The following is a 20,415-nucleotide window of genomic DNA, read 5'->3' on the forward strand; positions in this document are numbered from 1 at the left end:
TAAAAACCGTGTTCCTGATAGTGAGCGCTCACTTTGTATGCATCTGGGACTAGCGACAGCTACTGTACATAACCGACACCCAGCGATTGCCTCTGCAAACGGTCCACGCCACTGCCGGTTATGATCCTCTCAACTCGTCAGTCCAGGCTTGCTCTCACGAGTAATCACTCATTTGTGAGTAATCACAAATGAGGCTTAATTGGCGCAGGTGTGCAGCAGGGATACAAGAGGTTGTTAACACATAATTTCGCCGTTCGCCCTCCATTCCAAACAGCTTGCACGCATTGTATTGGCCACGTTGCAAGCCTCACACCAGCACACTTTCTCCTTCCGGCTTAAAGGAGGAAGTGCGCCGTGGTGGTGCTTGCACTGCGACCAATAGGACGCTTGCAAGCTGTTTGGAACACAGGGCGGATGGCGGAATTATTATAACCCCTTGTATCCCCGCTGCACACCTGCCCCAATTAAGCCCCATTTGAATCACGAGTAATCACTCGTGATTACTCGTGAGAGCAAGCTTGTCGCCACACCAATGACACCCTACAGCACAGTATACTCTCGCATTTCAATGAGGGATCTCCACATTTTCTATATAGTCACTGACTATAATCAGAGAAAAAGCATGTGTGCATCAACCAAGTGAACCTGACAAATCTGGCTTTGCAAATTTGGCCTACTGGCTAATCACGAGACATTGCTCATGCAAATAAGCATTTGCTTTCGCATGCCTAAATATGCAGGGTCAAAACCAAAAACCGCAAAACAATCGCCCTGCGGGAATTAGTTCATGCTATACAGCACTATCCAGGGGCGCCACGAGGAGGCTTCCCATTGCCCCCATACAACCGGGGGGCCGCGGGGGTCCCAGGCACTCTCACCGCCTGGAACCCACACAGCGGCACCCCGGAGGTGGAGGCCAGGGGGTGCAGGCGATCTCCCCAGCGTGGCCAGCGCCGGGAAGAGCCGCCCGCACACACCTCCCAGGATTAAAAACAGGCACTTACCTCAACGTCCATTGCGTTCTGCTATATGCGCATAACCTGGGCGCGACACATAAGGGGCGGGCAGGCGTAAATAGCCTGCTCCAGGGCTCTCACCTCCTAAAACAAGCCACTCACTACCTGCCCTCAGAAGAAAGAAATGCAATGCTGACTATAATCAGAGAAAAAACATGTGTGCATCAACCAAGTGAACCTGACAAATCTGGCTTTGCAAATTTGGCCTACTGGCTAATCACGAGACATTGCTCATGCAAATAAGCATTTGCTTTCGCATGCCTAAATATGCAGGGTCAAAACCAAAAACCGCAAAACAATCGCCCTGCGGGAATTAGTTCATGCTATACAGCACTATCCAGGGGCGCCACGAGGAGGCTTCCCATTGCCCCCATACAACCGGGGGGCCGCGGGGGTCCCAGGCACTCTCACCGCCTGGAACCCACACAGCGGCACCCCGGAGGTGGAGGCCAGGGGGTGCAGGCGATCTCCCCAGCGTGGCCAGCACCGGGAAGAGCCGCCCGCACACACCTCCCAGGATTAAAAACAGGCACTTACCTCAACGTCCATTGCGTTCTGCTATATGCGCATAACCTGGGCGCGACACATAAGGGGCGGGCAGGCGTAAATAGCCTGCTCCAGGGCTCTCACCTCCTAAAACAAGCCACTCACTACCTGCCCTCAGAAGAAAGAAATGCAATGCTGACTATAATCAGAGAAAGATGGCAATGGGAAGCCTCCTCGTGGCGCCCCTGGATAGTGCTGTATAGCATGAACTAATTCCCGCAGGGCGATTGTTTTGCGGTTTTTGGTTTTGACCCTGCATATTTAGGCATGCGAAAGCAAATGCTTATTTGCATGAGCAATGTCTCGTGATTAGCCAATAGGCCAAATTTGCAAAGCCAGATTTGTCAGGTTCACTTGGTTGATGCACACATGTTCTTTCTCTGATTGTAGTTTTCTATATAGTCAACTCTTTCATCATGGAATCTAGTAGAAATACAATACTCCATACTACTTGAGAAAGCCCTGGGGGGTGGGGAAAATCTCGTCAGTAGGTGTGTCCCTGATTCTGGGCACACCACGCTAACCGCTTCATTGATGCCTCCACACATGGACAGCAAACTGGCTGGCAGCCACAAGTGAACCAAGCCTGATGGCAGAAATTTTGAGTACGAATTGTCCCGCCGCTCACCCTGCTGCCACTCAAATCCCCAGCGGCGTTAAATACAATTCTCCCTCCAAATTGTAGCAACTTGGAGGGAGATGTATTCTGGGGTCTGGCTATCGCCGAATCCCTGAATTACCTTTCCGTGAGGTGCATAGCATAGCACTAGTGCTTTGGTGGCGCCCAGCGAAATTACCTGCTTAGGAACTCTCTGCTCGCGAAGCTGGATGTAGCTGGACTTCACCAGTGCACTGGCGCTAGATCCGTCGTACATGTGAGAAGAGCACACCAATAAGACTGCAAATATTCCAGTTACCGGACTGTGGGAGTTTCTGATTACCCTTAAAGCAGCGCCGCTTAATGTGAAGGAGCGCCCTTTATGCACACCTTACATAGCAGCGCTCATTGCTATGTAAGGAGCATGTCTTCCTTAGTTACGTGCGTTGCTTACATGGCACTTACATACACTAGTCGCCGCTACTATCTTACTTAACATAGTTACTTCACAGGGCCGTCCACATTTAAAGTTATGCGCGTTGCTATGTAAGCAACGTACGTAACTAAGGCAGTGAGCACTGCTATGTAAGGCACTCGTTCACATTAAGCTGCGCTGCTTTAGCAACAAAAAATTATCTCCTAGGAGAAAAGGAAAATTGCATATGGGCCAATGGGGCTGATTTACGACACCTAATGCATACAAGCAGCACAGGCTAATACTAGCACTCACACGCTAGGAATGGTCCTGTCAGCGCACTTTGCACTATTCCCTTATGCGCAATCCTTCCTACTGCCTATGTGACCGTGATACTTTACTAGCGTGGCCGCTACCATGTTAATTAACGCAGTACTGGCCGTGCTAGTGAAGTATTGCAGTTACGCTTCCAGCATATTGCATGGCAGTAGGAAGGATTGCGCGTAAGGGAAGAGGGCATGTTACGCTGACAGGACCACGAGTATTGTGTGCACGCTAGTATTAGCCTGCGCTGCTTGTGTGCAGTAGGTCTCATAAATCCCCAGGTATCAGAGTAGCTGACACTCATGTTGAACTACTAGTAATGTACTTTATTGACTTGAGGAAGCTGGGCAATACCCATGAAATGGATTGTCTTTTTAGCATGAATAGACAATTTTCCATTAAACTTGGTTTGTCCTTCTAAGGAGGTAAGACACAATCAGGTTGATTCATCAATCTATATTGTAATAAATTGATGACAACGAGGTAAATGTTATGCCAGCACGCTACGCATACTGCCGGCAGCTAAGCATGCATTCTCAAGGTGCTCACGCTCCTTGTCAATTATGCACGCTAGTGCAGCACAGCGACCGTGATACTTGACTAGTGCGGATGCTAATAATTTAATGAACTTCTTGTAGCACGCATAGCGTGGTCATCAATTTACCTCTTACCTTTTATGAATCAACTTGATTATCTCTTACCTGTAAGATTATAGCTTGCATAGTGTATACCCAGGATGCCTCCACCAGTGTGATTTTTAGCCATTTCATAGCCCTGCTTGGGGTTCATAGTTTTCAAACACTTTTGCGTCCCTAAAAAATTACAAGAAGAGTGACCAACCAGCACCTGCACAGGAATCCCGGGATACCGAGCGGAGACGGTACATTTCCCGCAGGTTCTGACGGTGGTTACAAGTTTTGCAACCCACCTTTAGAGATGGGCCGAACGGTTCGCCGGCGAACGGTTCCACGCGAACTTCGGTGGTTCGCGTCCCGCTGGCGAACCTTTGCGGAAGTTCGGTTCGCCCCATAATGCACCTTAAGGGTCAACTTTGACCCTCTACATCACAGTCAGCAGGCCCAGTGTAGCCAATTAGGCTACACTAGCCCCTGGAGCCCCACCCCCCCTTATATAGGGCAGGCAGCGGTGGCCATTACGGTCACTCGTGTGCTGCCTGCATTAGTGAGAGTAGGGCGAGCTGCTGCAGACTGTCTCTCAGGGAAAGATTAGTTAGGCTTAACTTGTTCCTGGCTGGCTGCATACCTGTTCTGTGAACCCACCACTGCATACCTGTACTGTGAACCCACCACTGCATACCTGTTCAGTGAACCTGCCACTGCATACCTATTCTGTGAACCCATCACTGCATACCTGTTCAGTGAACCTGCCACTGCATACCTGTGCTGTGAACCCACCACTGCATACCTGTTCTGTGAACCCACCACTGCATACCTGTGCTGTGAACCCATCACTGCATACCTGTTCAGTGAACCTGCCACTGCATACCTGTGCTGTGAACCCATCACTGCATACCTGTTCAGTGAACCTGCCACTGCATACCTGTGCTGTGAACCCACCACTGCATACCTGTTCTGTGAACCCACCACTGCATACCTGTGCTGTGAACCCACCACTGCATACCTGTTCTGTGAACCCACCACTGCATACCTGTTCTGTGAACCCACCACTGCATACCTGTTCAGTGAACCCACCACTGCATACCTGTTGTGTTCAGTGAACCCGCCACTGCATACCTGTTCTGTTCAGTGGACCCGCCACTGTATACCTGTTTAGTGAACCAGCCACTGCATACCTGTTGTGTTCAGTGAACCCGCCACTGTATACCTGTACTGTTCAGTGAACCCGCCACTGCATACCTGTTCAGTGAACCCGCCACTGCATACCTGTTGTGTTCAGTGAACCCGCCACTGCATACCTGTTGTGTTCAGTGAACCCGCCACTGCATACCTGTTGTGTTCAGTGAACCCGCCACTGCATACCTGTTCTGTTCAGTGGACCCGCCACTGTATACCTGTTCAGTGAACCCACCACTGCATACCTGTTGTGTTCAGTGAACCCGCCACTGCATACCTGGTGTGTTCAGTGAACCTGCCACTGTATACCTGTACTGTTCAGTGAACCCGCCACTACATACCTGTTCTGTTCAGTGAACCTGCCACTGTATACCTGTACTGTTCAGTGAACCCGCCACTGCATACCTGTTGTGTTCAGTGAACCCACCACTGCATACCTGTTCAGTGAACCCACCACTGCATACCTGTTGTGTTCAGTGAACCCGCCACTGCATACCTGTTCTGTTCAGTGGACCCGCCACTGTATACCTGTTCAGTGAACCCACCACTGCATACCTGTTGTGTTCAATGAACCTGCCACTGCATACCTGTTCTGTGAACCCGCCACTGTATACCTGTTCTGTTCAGTGAACCCGCCACTGTATACCTGTTCAGTGAACCCGCCACTGCATACCTGTTGTGTTCAGTGAACCCGCCACTGTATACCTGTACTGTTCAGTGAACCCGCCACTGCATACCTGTTCAGTGAACCCGCCACTGCATACCTGTTGTGTTCAGTGAACCCGCCACTGCATACCTGTTGTGTTCAGTGAACCCACCACTGCATACCTGTTGTGTTCAGTGAACCTGCCACTGTATACCTGTACTGTTCAGTGAACCCGCCACTGCATACCTGTTCTGTTCAGTGAACCTGCCACTGTATACCTGTACTGTTCAGTGAACCCGCCACTGCATACCTGTTGTGTTCAGTGAACCCACCACTGCATACCTGTTCAGTGAACCCACCACTGCATACCTGTTGTGTTCAGTGAACCCGCCACTGCATACCTGTTCAGTGAACCCACCACTGCATACCTGTTGTGTTCAGTGAACCCGCCACTGTATACCTGTACTGTTCAGTGAACCCGCCACTGCATACCTGTTATGTTCAGTGAACCTGCCACTGTATACCTGTACTGTTCAGTGAACCCGCCACTGCATACCTGTTGTGTTCAGTGAACCCACCACTGCATACCTGTTCAGTGAACCCACCACTGCATACCTGTTGTGTTCAGTGAACCTGCCACTGCATACCTGTTCTGTGAACCCGCCACTGCATACCTGTTCAGTGAACCCGCCACTGAATACCTGTTGTGTTTAGTGAACCCGCCACTGCATACCTGTTGTGTTCAGTGAACCTGCCACTGTATACCTGTACTGTTCAGTGAACCCGCCACTGCATACCTGTTCAGTGAACCCGCCACTGCATACCTGTTGTGTTCAGTGAACCCACCACTGCATACCTGTTGTGTTCAGTGAACCCGCCACTGCATACCTGTTGTGTTCAGTGAACCCGCCACTGCATACCTGTTGTGTTCAGTGAACCCGCCACTGCATACCTGTTGTGTTCAGTGAACCCACCGCATCAGTGCGCATACCTGTGCAGTTAAGTGAACCCACCTACCTACGTGAGTGCACGCAGTGTGATATACCACTCCGTGCATACCCGATATGGACAAAACAGGTAGAGGAAGAGGTAGTGCCAGAGCCAGAGGAAGGCCACCCGGCAGGTCTGCGCGAGGTCGTGTAAATGTAATTTCGTGTGGACCTGGCCCACAGTACAGTGCTTGGAAGAAGGCACGTCCCATCACCTCCCAAGATTGTCAGGATGTGGTTGAGTATTTAGCGACACAGAACACCTCATCTTGCTCAGCCACCAGCGCTACTACTAGCACCACTTCCGCTGCATTTGACACTTTGCAAGAATTATTTAGTAGTGAAATCACTGATGCACAGCCATTGTTGTTACAGCCAGATGATTTTTCACCAGCTCATATGTCTGCGTTACGCGGCAACACTATGGATGTAACGTGTAAGGAGGATGAAGGACCTACTGATGGTGCATGTTTGGATTTTTCTGAGGCAAGCGAAGCTGGGCAGGATGATTACGATGCTGACGATGATAAGGATCCTCTGTATGTTCCCAATAGAGGAGATGAAGAGGGGGACAGTTCAGAGGGGGAGTCAGAGAGTAGTAGGAGGAGAGAAGTTGCTGAAAGAAGCTGGGGCAGCTCTTCATCAGAAACAGCTGGTGGCAGAGTCCGGCACCATGTATCGCCACCTATGTACAGCCAGCCAACTTGCCCTTCAGCATCAGCTGCTGAGGTCCCCATAGTGCCCACGTCCCAGGGTGGCTCAGCGGTGTGGAAATTTTTTAATGTGTGTGCCTCAGATCGGACCAAAGCCATCTGTTCGCTCTGCCAACAAAAATTGAGCCGTGGAAAGGCCAACACTCACGTAGGGACAAGTGCCTTACGAAGGCACCTGGAGAAAAGGCACAAACAGCAATGGGATGGCCACCTGAGCAAAAGCAGCAGCAGCACACAAAAGAAAAGTCACCCTCCTTCTCCTCTTCCTCCTTCAGGTGCATCATCTGCTTCTGCCGCTTTCTCCCTTCCACCTTCACAGGCACCCTCCTCCACTCCGCCTCTGCCCTTGAGCGCTTCCTGCTCCTCTGCCCACAGCAGCAGTCAGGTGTCCGTGAAGGAAATGTTTGAGCGGAAGAAGCCAATTTCGGCCAGTCACCCCCTTGCCCGGCGTCTGACAGCTGGCGTGGCGGAACTGTTAGCTCGGCAGCTGTTACCATACCAGCTGGTGGACTCTGAGGCCTTCCGTAAATTTGTGGCCATCGGAACACCGCAGTGGAAGATGCCAGGCCGCACTTATTTTTTGAGAAAGGCCATAGCCCAACTGCACTGTGAAGTTGAGAGGCAAGTGGTGTCATCTCTTGCGAAGAGCGTTGGGTCAAGGGTACACCTGACCACGGATGCCTGGTCTGCCAAGCACGGGCAGGGCCGCTACATTACGTACACAGCCCATTGGGTCAACCTGGTGGTGAACGATGGCAAGCAGGGCGCAGCGGACCAAATTGTGACACCTCCACGGCTTGCAGGCAGGCCTCCTGCCACCTCCTCTCCTCCTGCTACATGCTCTTCGCTGTCCTCCTCCTCCTTGGCTGAGTGGCAGTTCTCCTCTCCAGCTACACAGCCCCAGCTCCGCAGGGCCTATGCTGCATGCCAGGTACGACGGTGTCACGCCATCTTAGACATGTCTTGTCTCAAAGCGGAGAGTCACACTGGAGCAGCTCTCCTGGCTGCTCTTAAGAAACAGGTGGATGAGTGGCTGACCCCGCACCACCTGGAGATAGGCAACGTGGTGTGCGACAACGGCAGCAATCTGCTTGCCGCTTTGCATATGGGGAAGCTGACACACATACCCTGCATGGCACATGTCATGAATCTAGTTGTTCAAAGATTTGTGGCAAAGTACCCTGGCTTAGCGGATGTCCTGAAGCAGGCCAGGAAGGTCTGTGGGCATTTGAGGCGGTCTTACACAGCCATGGCACGCTTTGCGGAAATTCAGCGGAAAAACAACATGCCGGTGAGACGCCTCATTTGTGATAGCTCGACTCGCTGGAATTCGACCCTGCTCATGTTCTCCCGCCTGCTAGAACAGAAGAAAGCCGTCACCCACTACCTCTACAACTACAGTAGAATGAAACAGTCTGGGAAGATGGGGATGTTCTGGCCCGACAACTGGACACTGATGGAAAATGCATGCAGGCTCATGCGGCCGTTTGAGGAGGTGACCAACCTGGTGAGCCGCAGTGAGGGCACCATCAGCGACTTAATTCCCTACGCTTACTTCTTGGAGCGTGCTGTGCGTAGAGTGGCGGATGAAGCTGTGAATGAGCGTGACCAGGAACCGTTACGGCAGGAACAGGCATGGGACCAATTTTCATCAGACCCAGCTGTTTCCTCAACACCTGCGGCAGCACACAGGGGGGAGGAGGAGGAAGAAGAGAAGTCGTGTGCAGAAGACGAGTCAGACTCAGAGGATGATGAGCAAGGTGTTTCTTTGGGGGAGGAGGAGGAGGAGGAGGAGGGGACGGTGGCAGGAGAACACCCGCAGCAGGCGTCGCAGGGGGCTTGTGCTGCTCAACCTTCCCGTGGTATTGTTCGCGGCTGGGGGGAGGAGGTTGACTTACGTGACGTCACTGAGGAAGAGCAAGAGGAGATGGAGGGTACTGGATCCGACTTTGTGCAGATGTCGTCTTTTATGCTGTCCTGCCTGTTGAGGGACCCCCGTATAAAAAACCTCAAGGTGAATGAGCTGTACTGGGTGGCCACACTACTAGACCCTCGGTACAGGCACAAAGTGGCGGACCTGTTACCAACTCACCGGAAGGTGGAAAGGATGCAGCACATGCAGAACCAGCTGTCAACTATGCTTTACAATGCCTTTAAGGGTGATGTGACAGCACAACGCCAGCAAGGTACCACTGCCACTAATCCTCCTCCCGTGTCCACGCAGTCAAAGACAGGACGCTCCAGCGATCTCATGGTGATGTCGGACATGCGGACGTTCTTTAGTCCAACGCCTCGCCGTAGCCCTTCCGGATCCACCCTCCACCAACGCTTGGAACGGCAGGTAGCCGACTACCTGGCCTTAAGTGTGGATGTAGACACTGCTGTGAACAGCGATGAGGAACCCTTGATCTACTGGGTGCGCAGGCTTGACCTGTGGCCAGAGCTGTCCCAATTTGCCATCCAACTTCTCTCCTGCCCTGCCGCAAGCGTCCTGTCAGAAAGGACCTTCAGCGCAGCTGGAGGCATTGTCACAGAGAAGAGAAGTCGCCTAAATCACAAAAGTGTTAAGTACCTCACCTTTATCAAAATGAATGAGGCATGGATCCCGGAGGGCTGCTGCCCGCCCCAAGACTAAGTCAGTCCCCGCACACACAGCATCTCTGCCTGCACGCCGTGTGACTGGCTGCCTGGTCTGCCCCAAGAAGACTAAGTCGCTCCCAGTCCCTCCACACAGCATGTCTGCCTGCAGGCCGCTTGACTACCTTCTCCGCCACCACCAACAGGGTCCGGGACTCCAGGCGGATTGCTGAATTTTTTAGGCCGCTGCTAGCAGCGGCCGCTGTAATAATTTTTCTGGTGCGTGTACATGACTGCCTAATTTTTCTGGCTGCACTGCGGGCAGCTGCAACAACAAAAGAAAAGGCATGTACATGCGCCCATTCCCCTTCATGATCATTACCTTGCCGTGGTGAAGGGGCTTGCGTATCACAATGAAGCAATGACCGGCGCCTAGATGAGTGTCTCGGGGGGCACACAAAAGATAATAAGGTCGTTGCTTCATTGTGGTCAGACCAAATTTGATCAGCTGGACAGTCACTGTTCTGTCATTCAGCTACATCAGCCAGGCCGGCGACCATATGGGCTGTAAAGCCACCAAAACCTGCACTCTCGCCATGGTGCGCACCAGTCCAGCACGGCCATCAGTACACAAACAGCTGTTTGCGGTGCGTTACACGGTGAGTTTGGTGTGTCAGTGTGAAGCAGTACCTTAATTACACTACCTGATTGATGTATACACATGCAAGATGTTTTAAAGCACTTTAGGCCTGTCATTTAGCATTCAATGTGATTTCTGCCCTTAAAACGCTGCTTTGCGTCAAATCCAGATTTTTCCCCGGGACTTTGGGCATGTATCCCACTCCGCCATGCCCCCCTCCAGGTGTTAGACCCCTTGAAACTTCTTTTCCATCAGTTTTGTGGCCAGCATAATTATTTTTTTTTTCAAAGTTCGCATCCCCATTGAAGTCTATTGCGGTTCGCGAACTTTAACGCGAACCGAACGTTACGCGAACCCGGTTCGCGAACCTAAAATCGGAGGTTCGGCCCATCCACCTTGTGAGTATAACATTATCCATTGAAATGCATCCACTTATAATAGTGATATCGCACCATTGGACTCCTGGTCTCTCTCATCCTTTCAGTCTTGGAGGTTACGGATAACCACCAAGAGTCACAATCCATATTGCTTTGAGGGATATGGTAGAGATGACACCACATCTATAAGTGATTGCTGGTTTAAACATCAGGTTATACATGCTGCTGCAGCCTATCATAGTGCATGCCTATAGCAAACCACAAGTGCACAATGTAGTGAGACTGCAATTAGGGCCGACCAGCAGTTACCACACTTTGGGGTGTCATTGGTGGTGGGTTGAGGAGATTGTAAAAGGGGCAGTGGCTCAGACCATTTGCAGAGGAAAATCACTGGGTGACAGTTACGCTCAGTAACTCCCGCTGGTCCCAGATACATAGAAAGTGAGCACTCACTATCAGGAATGCCGATTTTATATTGTATGTAAATGAATGCAACTTTTTGATACAAGATATATACTGCAAAGACAACAATAAAAAAGGTGTTTATGTACTTGAGACCACCACAAAAGTTTAATGGTTTTAAAGCAGAATGTATGTAATACACAAGGCAGCTGCGGCGAGCAGCACCGCCGCCGCAGCTGCCTCCATGTGGCCATCCGTCCGTGCGGCGTCTAGGACGCCGAGGACGGAACGTTCTGAGGTGCAGGGGGTCGCCGTAGCGCGCGGGCACGCGCACAGACGGGACCTTTATGCGGGGAGGAAGCCCGTCAGCTGACCTGCTGGTTGGCTGACGTCAGAGGAGTCCCACGGCGCCCAGGATTGGCTGATTCTGGAGGGGCGTGTCAGTGGGGTCTCCTCTGCTTCTTAAAGAGAATCTGTATTGTTAAAATCGCACAAAAGTAAACATACAAATGCGTTAGGGGACATCTCCTATTCCCCTCTGTCACAATTTCGCCGCTCCCCGCCGCATTAAAAGTGGTTAAAAACTGTTTTTAAAAGTTTGTTTATAAACAAACAAAATGGCCACCAAAACAGGAAGTAGGTTGATGTACAGTATGTCCACACATAGAAAATACATCCATACACAAGCAGGCTGTATACAGCTTTCCTTTTGAATCTCAAGAGATCAGTTGTGTGTTTCTTTCCCTCTGCAGCTATCTTCCACTGAAGTGTCAGGCTGTTTCTTCCTGCAGAGTGCAGACAGCTCTGCCTGTATGTAATTCCTCAGTATGTGAAAGCCCAGCCAGCTCAGAGGAGGATTTATCCAGCTTGTAAAAGATAATAGAGCAGAGAGAAGCTGCCCTAATTTAAATAACACACAGGCAGTGTGCAGAAAGGGGCCTGGAGGAGGGAGATGCATCACAGAACCACAACACTGAAGAACTTGGCAGCCTTCCAGACACAGGCTGACAAGTCTGACAAGAGAGAGATAAGTTGATTTATTACAGAGATGGTGATAGTAGAACATGCTGCAGTAAGCCAGAGCACATTAGAATAGCTTTTGGAACTTGTAGGATGATAAAAAACAGGATGCAATTTTTGTTACGGAGTCTCTTTAAGCCTGCGGGCTTCATTCACACACTGTCTGTTGTCGTGAATGCTTGCGTGTTAGCGCTCAGACCTTAGGATTTCACACCTAGTCTAGGATATTGTTACCTTGCTATTGTTGTTTGTAGACTGGATCCTGGGTGTTGATGCCAAGGATTTCGCACCTAGACTAGGATATTGCTTACTGTATTGATCTCCTGTGTATGACTCTTAGCTATTTATCTGACTCTGATTCTGCTTTCTGATCCTGTACTTTAGCCTATCTGCCTACCTGTTGCTGAACCTCTGCCTGATTACCGATTACTCTCTTGTCTCACGATTCTGTACCAATACGTACCTTCCTGTTGCTGAACCTCTGCCTGATTACCGATTACTCTCTTGTCTCACGATCCTGTACCAATACTTACCTCTCTGTTGCTGAACCTTGCCTGCCTGACCATTCTACTCATCAGTGGGCCCTCGCCACTGGTGAGGTGATAACTACGCCAGCTCCGCTGGGGAAGCAGTTCTGCTAGGCTGTAGTACAGCCTTAATTACCTGCTCATTAGGTAATCTGACATTGTAGTATTATTGTGTCTCTTAGGCTGCAATACAGTATGACTCACCCGCCCCTCGGGTGTTCATTTGCCTGCAGTACATTCTGAATTACCCACTCCTCGGGAGATTCAGCCTCTTCAGTATTGTTTCTCCAGCTTGCTGGAGATTGTACTTTAGTGCACGGTCAATTTACGCATTGAACCAGCAATGTGTAAAAATGTATGTGTTAATGTTCCTGCACTAGCGGGAATGCGTAAAAATGTACACAATGCGGCCCGCCGACCTCTGAGGTCGGCAAGCTGCCAGCGGGGGACTGGAGCAGCAGTGAGTGACTACGAGGGCACAGGATGGCTGCATGGGGCTGGTAGAAGCCCCAGGTAAGTGAAACTCATTTTTTTATTTTGCTTGAACCTTCCCTTTAATTATATTGTTTTCAATTAAAAATAAATCAAAAGTTAAATCACATAAAAAGTTCAAAACTCACATCGTGGGCGCTATGACAGGGACCCAGCAGATTTCCAGCGCTTATCAAAACCAGGTATTGCTATTTGAGCTTCACCCTAACTGTTTCAACGTCTAGGTGTCCTCAAGACCTTGAACTACAGAGAGGTTTACTGTATGCTATAAAACAGAAGCACAGGTCTGCTTTGCATTATTAGTAAAGACCTGCTGTATGCAAGTCCCTTAACCACGCTTGAAAGGCGACTGAACAGTTTTGATTAATCACTCAGTAATGCAAGAAACATTAATTTATGCACACGTTATGTAAATGCGCTAATGTATGTACATAATTAGGCAATAAATTCACACAAAGCTTTTCAGTGTTAAATCTTTTTGAACTTAGAGTTTAAAAAAAATCATTAAAAAAGAGCTAATATGGGCATTAATGAAACCAAATAAGTTTGCTGAATTGACCCCAAAGTAGCAAAAAGTCTTTCTGTTACACTAATTGCTGTGCAGTAACTTTCACGGTTAGAGGTGATGAAGTCAATGCACATCAATAGAAGATTGCATTACCCAACACTCTATTCTGTTTAATACCTTGGCTTTCTTTTTTTCACAACATTTAGAAAGCGTTTCAATGTGTCCTTTCTCTGAATATTGCCTGTCAGTGTTCTTTTCTGGCATTTCTATAAACAAGGGGAAAAGGCAAATGCAGTTTGAAATGTTTGTATAAAGTAACATTTTAAACACAGCTTTATAAATAGGCTCATTGAGTGACACTCTTTCATTTTCAGGGCATCACCTTGCCAGTATTTTGACCAGAAAAGTTTAGTTATTGCCCGATGCACCTAGTGTGTGAAGTAGCTGAGCTAGATGCAGAGCATGCCACCAAGTATACTTACCGCCAAACCATTCCTACTGATAACCTTGCCAGTTTTTCCTAATGTATTCCCTGTGCTTCTGACTCTCTGCATTATTTTCTTACTTCTATTTCCTTAGGATGGGGTATGAGGAGTAGTGTTGGGCGAACACCTAGATGTTCGGGTTCGCGAACGTTCGCCGAACATCGCCGCGATGTTCGGGTGTTCGCGCCGAACTCCGAACATAATGGAAGTCAATGGAGACCCGAACTTTCGTGCTTTGTAATGCTTTCTTACATGCTACATACCCCAAATTAGCAGGGTATGTGCACCTTGGGAGTGGGTACAAGAGGAAAAAAAATATTTGAAAAAGAGTTTATAGTTTTTGAGAAAATTGATTGTAAAGTTTCAAAGGAAAAACTGTCTTTTAAATGTGGAAAATGTCATGTTTCTTTGCACAGGTAACATGCTTTTTGTCGCCATGCAGTCATAAATGTAATACAGAGAAGAGGTTCCAGGAAAAGGGACCGGTAACGCTAACCCAGCAGCAGCAGCACACGTGATGGAACAGGAGCAGGCGCAGGAGGAGAAGGCCATGCTTTTTGAGACACAACAACCCAGGCCTTGCATGAGGACAAGAAGCGTGCGGATAGCATGCTTTTTACTGCCATGCAGTCATAAATGTAATAAAGATAAGAGGTTCAATAAACAGGGACCGGGCGTCAACGCTAACCCAGCAGCAGCAGACGTGATGGAACAGGAGGAGGCGCAGGAGGAGAAGGCCATGCTTTCAGGTGCAACTCAGGCCTTGCATGAGGACAAAAAAATGTGTGCGCAAAGCAATGCAATGAGTAGTTTTCAGGACACAATGGGCTATTCGGAGGAGCTATTCCCACCCCCACAATCTTCTACCTGTGAAAGGTCAATGGAACAGCCACAAATGTTGTGCCCGGATTCACAACCTTTTTCTGTGGAAAATGCACCTCGCACTGAAATGCAAGGCGAGGCCGAGGATGAACATGACGTCAACAACTCAACATGACGCAAAATGGGGGCGGAACAGAAAGCTGCTTTCAATGTTTTGAAGGCCTTAATTGCCTCCGGTGGCCAGTTAGATGCATCATTCATCACACCCAAATCCCAGAGCAATGTGTGCAGGAATTTGAATCGCAGGAGGTGTACCGAGATCATCTGGACAAGTGACCAAGTGACAAGTGAAAAGTGACAAAGTGACAAAGTGACAAAATGACAAAGTGACAAAATGACAAAGTGACAAGTGACAAGTGACAAAGTGACAAGTGACAAGTGACAAAGTGACAAGTGACAAAGTGACAAAATGACAAAGTGACAAGTGACAAAGTGACAAGTGACAAGTGACAAAGTGACAAGTGACAAAATGACAAAGTGACAAAGTGACCAGCGACAAAGTGACAACTGAGAGGTTGTTCTGGGGAGCTCCACTGCACTCAGTCGCATATGAGGAGAAGTCTCGTCGGGACTGCTGATCCTCCTCAGCTTGCTCAAAGCCTTGAGGGTTCCTGAAGATCCTCTGCTTGGAGTTCGCCGGGGTTCAGCTTGGTGTCGGGGTCGGCGGCGTCCTCCTCACTCCAACGTGGCAGATCTTCTGTTGAAGGAAAAAAAAAATTGTTAAAAGTCCAGTACCACTTCTGAAGGACTCACCAAGAGATGCAGGAGCGCTTTAATCTAGCGCACCATCGCTCGCTGGGTGATGTCCCTCCCTACGCGCTGGAATTCTACGCTGCACATGCTAGCACGCTTTTGCGCAGTGCCGAGGCGCATTCCAGCAGCTAGCTACCAAGCTTCTGTGGATCTGATTGGGCCACCATGTTGGATCTCTGCCAAGTCCTCCAAAATTGTGAGCAATCCACGTTGCGTGACTGAGCAGTGACAACTCTACAGTCAGCATTACAATACCACTGCTGTGTTTACTGAAGAAATCAATGTTGAAGATGGAAACCGCTGGCATGATGCAAGTGGGGGATTCTGAAGATGAAAACGATCAGCGTGATGATACCAACATCAGGCAACCTGCCTCAGGAAACGCTGGTCCCAGCTATGACAAAGAACAGGACGAGGAACAGCTGGAGTTGGAGCAGGAATTGGATGCCCCCACTGCCGAGGGACAGAGCGGTGCACGTTGGAGTTCCACAATTTAGCGGGAATGGACAGCAGAAGAGGAAGAAAGTGATGCTGGTGACGAATATGGTGCATAACAACAATCACAACGCTCACAAGAACATGAAGACAGAGGAGTCTGGCAGGACTCTCTGGCACACATGGCTCAATTCATGCTAGACTGCATTGAACGCGGCCCGCACATTATTCACTATTCATTATTATTCATTATTCTGGAATCTGGACAACACCAATTACTGGGCTTATACCCAGTTTATACAAACACAATGTTAAAAAACTGATTGAAGAAAGTGTCAGACAGGTCAAAAATGGAACAATAACAGCAGGCCCTTGAGGATGGAGACTTTAGAGAGGAGATTGACATCCTCCTCCTTCTCTAGCCAGTTGTACGCCGACAGACTGACTTCAGCAAACCCAGGAGGACCAGGAGGGCAGCAAAGAACACAAGCTGCTGCTACTGCCGAAAAGGGAATGGTATTGGCAGTGTCCTTGGAGTAGGAACATTTTCTGACACCCATGCAGCAGCCCACAGAACAGCAATCGGGCAGTTCCACGTCCTCCAACACCAATCGCCTGGAGAAGATGGTCAAGGTCCAGGACTACATGTCAGATGGCGTAGCTGTGTTGAACAATCCATCTGCAGACAGACGGTGAGTGTGACAGGCAGCACAGAAGGACCATGGCAACTCACTCATAGTACCACAGTTTGATAGTGCTTCCCAAAAAATTATATGGATCCGTGGACCCGGGCACTGCGGGCAGTACTGGGAAGTGGGAACGCAGGTTTTAGTACCTAAACACACGATACAACATGTTTTCCGGGGTCGGACTCTGAGGCACATACAGATGGTCCCGATCATCATCCTCATCATACAACTCTTCTACTGAGTCTGACCCACCCACCACCTCTGCCACCCCAACATCCCCAGACACAGACCCCTCATCGTCCTCAACATTAACTTGGGATGCGGGCCTGAGCCAGAACTCCTCCTCCACATCAGGCCCCATCATCTCCTCAATGGCAGCCCTCATTAATCGCTCTGGCGATGGACCGATGGACACAACGTTCTCCTCCGGGGAGGGCTGCTGCTGACCACTGGCTGCTGGGGTGGATGTTATAGCTTGCGTGGGGTGTTGGCTGTTGCTGTTGTTGGGAGTGCTGCTCACAGCGGAGGTCTCTGAGGAACTCATGGTGAGCTCATATAGTGGTTGGCGGTGAGTGGAGTATTACTGATCCCAGCAATATACACACTGACTGGCAGAGTACGCAATGCTATATAGTCTGGCTGAGCGGTGTACACAGAGTGGCAGTACACACAATGCCATATAGTCTGGCTGAGCGGTGTACACAGAGTGGCAGTAAACAATGCTATATAGTCTGGCTGAGCCGTGTACACAGAGTGGCAGTAAACAATGCTATATAGTCTGGCTGAGCGGTGTACACAGAGTGGCAGTACACACAATGCTATATAGTCTGGCTGAGCCGTGTACACAGAGTGGCAGTACACACAATGCTATATAGTCTGGCTGAGCGGTGTACACAGAGTGGCAGTACACACAATGCTATATAGTCTGGCTGAGCCGTGTACACAGAGTGGCAGTACACACAATGCTATATAGTCTGGCTGAGCGGTGTACACAGAGTGGCAGTAAACACAATGCTATATATAGCGTGGCTGAGCGAGGTACACAGTGGCAGTACACACAATGCTATATAGTCTGGCTGAGCCGTGTACACAGAGTGGCAGTAAACACAATGCTATATATAGCGTGGCTGAGCGAGGTACACAGTGGCAGTACACACAATGCTATATAGTCTGGCTGAGCCGTGTACACAGAGTGGCAGTAAACACAATGCTATATATAGTGTGGCTGAGCGAGGTACACAGTGGCAGTAAACAATGCTATATATAGTGTGGCTGAGCGAGCGGTGTACTACTGTTCCCAGCAGCGACACACAATGACTGGGGGGGACCCTGGCTAGCGTGGCTGGAGAGCGAACTACCCTGCCTGCCTACCCAAAGCTAAACCCACAGACAAATGGCGGAGATATGACGTGGTTCGGGTATTTATTTACCCGAACCACGTGACCGTTCGGCCAATCAGAGCGCGTTCGGGTCCGAACCACGTGACCCGTTCGGCCAATCACAGCGCTAGCCGAACGTTCGGGGAACGTTCTGCCATGCGCTCTTAGTTCGGCCATGTGGCCGAACGGTTTGGCCCGAACACCTGATGGTGTTCGGCCGAACTCGAACATCACCCGAACAGGGTGATGTTCTGCAGAACCCGAACAGTGGCGAACACTGTTCGCCCAACACTAATGAGGAGCAGTGATGAATGCTGGTGGCCCTGTATGGTTAGGTCTATATTATGGGTAAAGGAAATCGGCTATATTAATACCATGGCTACAACATGTTATGTAGGTTAATGTGCCCTTTATTAAAAGGAACCCAAGGTGAGAGGGATATGGAGTCTGGCATATTTATTTCCTTTTAAACAATACCAGTTGCCTGGCAGCCTGCTGATCCTGCGTCTCAAATGCTTTTAGCCATAGACCCTGAACAAGCAGGCAGCAGATCAGGTACTCTGACTCTGCTGACTCATGTTTTACTGGATTAGCCATATGCTTGTTCCAGGGTTTTGAATCAACAGGGCTACCAGGCACCTGGCATTGTTTACAAGGAAATACATATTGGAGCCTCCATATCCCTTTCACCTAAGGTTCCCTTTAAGCCCCACTCACCATCTTTTGTGAAAATACCCATTTGGTATGCAGATATTTAAAGATATGAAAAAAACTAACATGACTGAAAACGTTGTGCATTGAGAATAAATGCTAATTTACATGTATGCGTATGAAATTATCCCAGCTGGTATGCAAATGTAATGCAAATTGTATGCAGCTTAGAGGTGGACCAATCATATGCATTGCTGCCATTTATGATAGGCCCAATTTACAGCTGCATACAACATGCATTAAATTTGGATGCTATCTGGAATCATTAACTTTCCATTAGCCATCGTCTTTTGCTGAACTTTCTGCAACTTCAATTTATTCTGTTTTGGCACAATATTTTTCAAAATTCCAGTCCATGTGTGCTGAATAATTTATCTTCTCTAGTGTTCCTTAGCTCAGGAAAATCTTAAAGCCTAGTACACATATCCAATTTTGATTGACCAATGACTGGCCAATTTTACCACTTTGTGTAGTACGAGTCTCACCAGATTTTGAATGCTATGAACAGATTTTGTAAGGAAACTCTCATTACATGGAGATGGTAAAATTGGCCAATGATTGAGGGAAGGAAGGGAAGGGGTTGATAGGGGTATTGGCGGGTAAGGTCTAATAAAATGTAGTCATGTCTAATATGCATAGCCAGCCTTTGACCTGAGCTACCGGAGCAGTCGCTTAGGGCGCCGGCTTCCAAGGGGGTGCCTATAGCTGGTTACCTATACAGAGGGCACCTACACCTGATTTCCCATACTGGGGGCACCTATAGCTGGCTACCTTTACTAAGGGCACCAACACATGGCTACCTATACTGGAGGCACCTACGCCTGGCTACCTATGGCAGCGATGGAGACCTTCAACTGACTTCCTATACTGGGGGCACCTATGATTGGCAACCTATGTTGAGGGCAAATACACATGACATCCTATACTGGGGCACCTATACCTAGCTGCCTACCTATACTGAGTCTGAGGGCGTTTTTTTTTTGGGGGGGGGGGGGTGCGCACTGCGGCTATAACGCGTGGTGCAAATTGTCGGTGCTGTGCTATCATTCTAAATGTGAGAGGTGGGGGGCGGCTAACTGTCCCACTGATTGTTTTTATTAATATTCTAGAAAGGTTCTAACCTTCATTTTTAAGTATATTCAGGATAATGCACTCTTTCCATCCATTCATGGTTATTAATAGTATTTTTACTATAATACCTATGTGATGTGTCACAGAAATCTGTTCATTTGGCGTCATGTGTCTCAATGTCAGAAAGGTTGGGAACCACTGTCCTAGGAGATATCTCAGGAGAAAAGGTGAATTGCATATGGGCCTGTGTGTGTGTGCGCGTGCGTACGTGTGTGTGTGTGTGTGTGTACGCGCAAAGAGGATGAAGGGGGGGGGGGGGGGCACAAAAATCAGGTTTCGCTCAGGGCACTGTGAAACCTAAGGCCGGCCCTGCGAATATGGTATGTATTTTGATATGCTTACCATG

The 20,415-nt window shown here is 49.2% G+C and overlaps 1 long non-coding RNA gene across 1 annotated transcript in view; it reads left to right on the forward strand.

Annotated features, from left to right (window-relative positions):
• The first annotated feature begins 11,094 nt into the window (after nt 1-11,094).
• The window catches only part of LOC137561286 (uncharacterized), a 65,497-nt gene continuing 56,176 nt past the window's right edge, over nt 11,095-20,415 (forward strand). The window contains exon 1 of the long non-coding RNA XR_011029963.1: nt 11,095-11,132. This is a non-coding gene — a long non-coding RNA (uncharacterized lncRNA). The remainder of the gene's footprint in view (nt 11,133-20,415) is intronic.

Source organism: Hyperolius riggenbachi, chromosome 3 (genome assembly GCF_040937935.1).
Source record: "Hyperolius riggenbachi isolate aHypRig1 chromosome 3, aHypRig1.pri, whole genome shotgun sequence".
NCBI lineage: Eukaryota > Metazoa > Chordata > Amphibia > Anura > Hyperoliidae > Hyperolius > Hyperolius riggenbachi.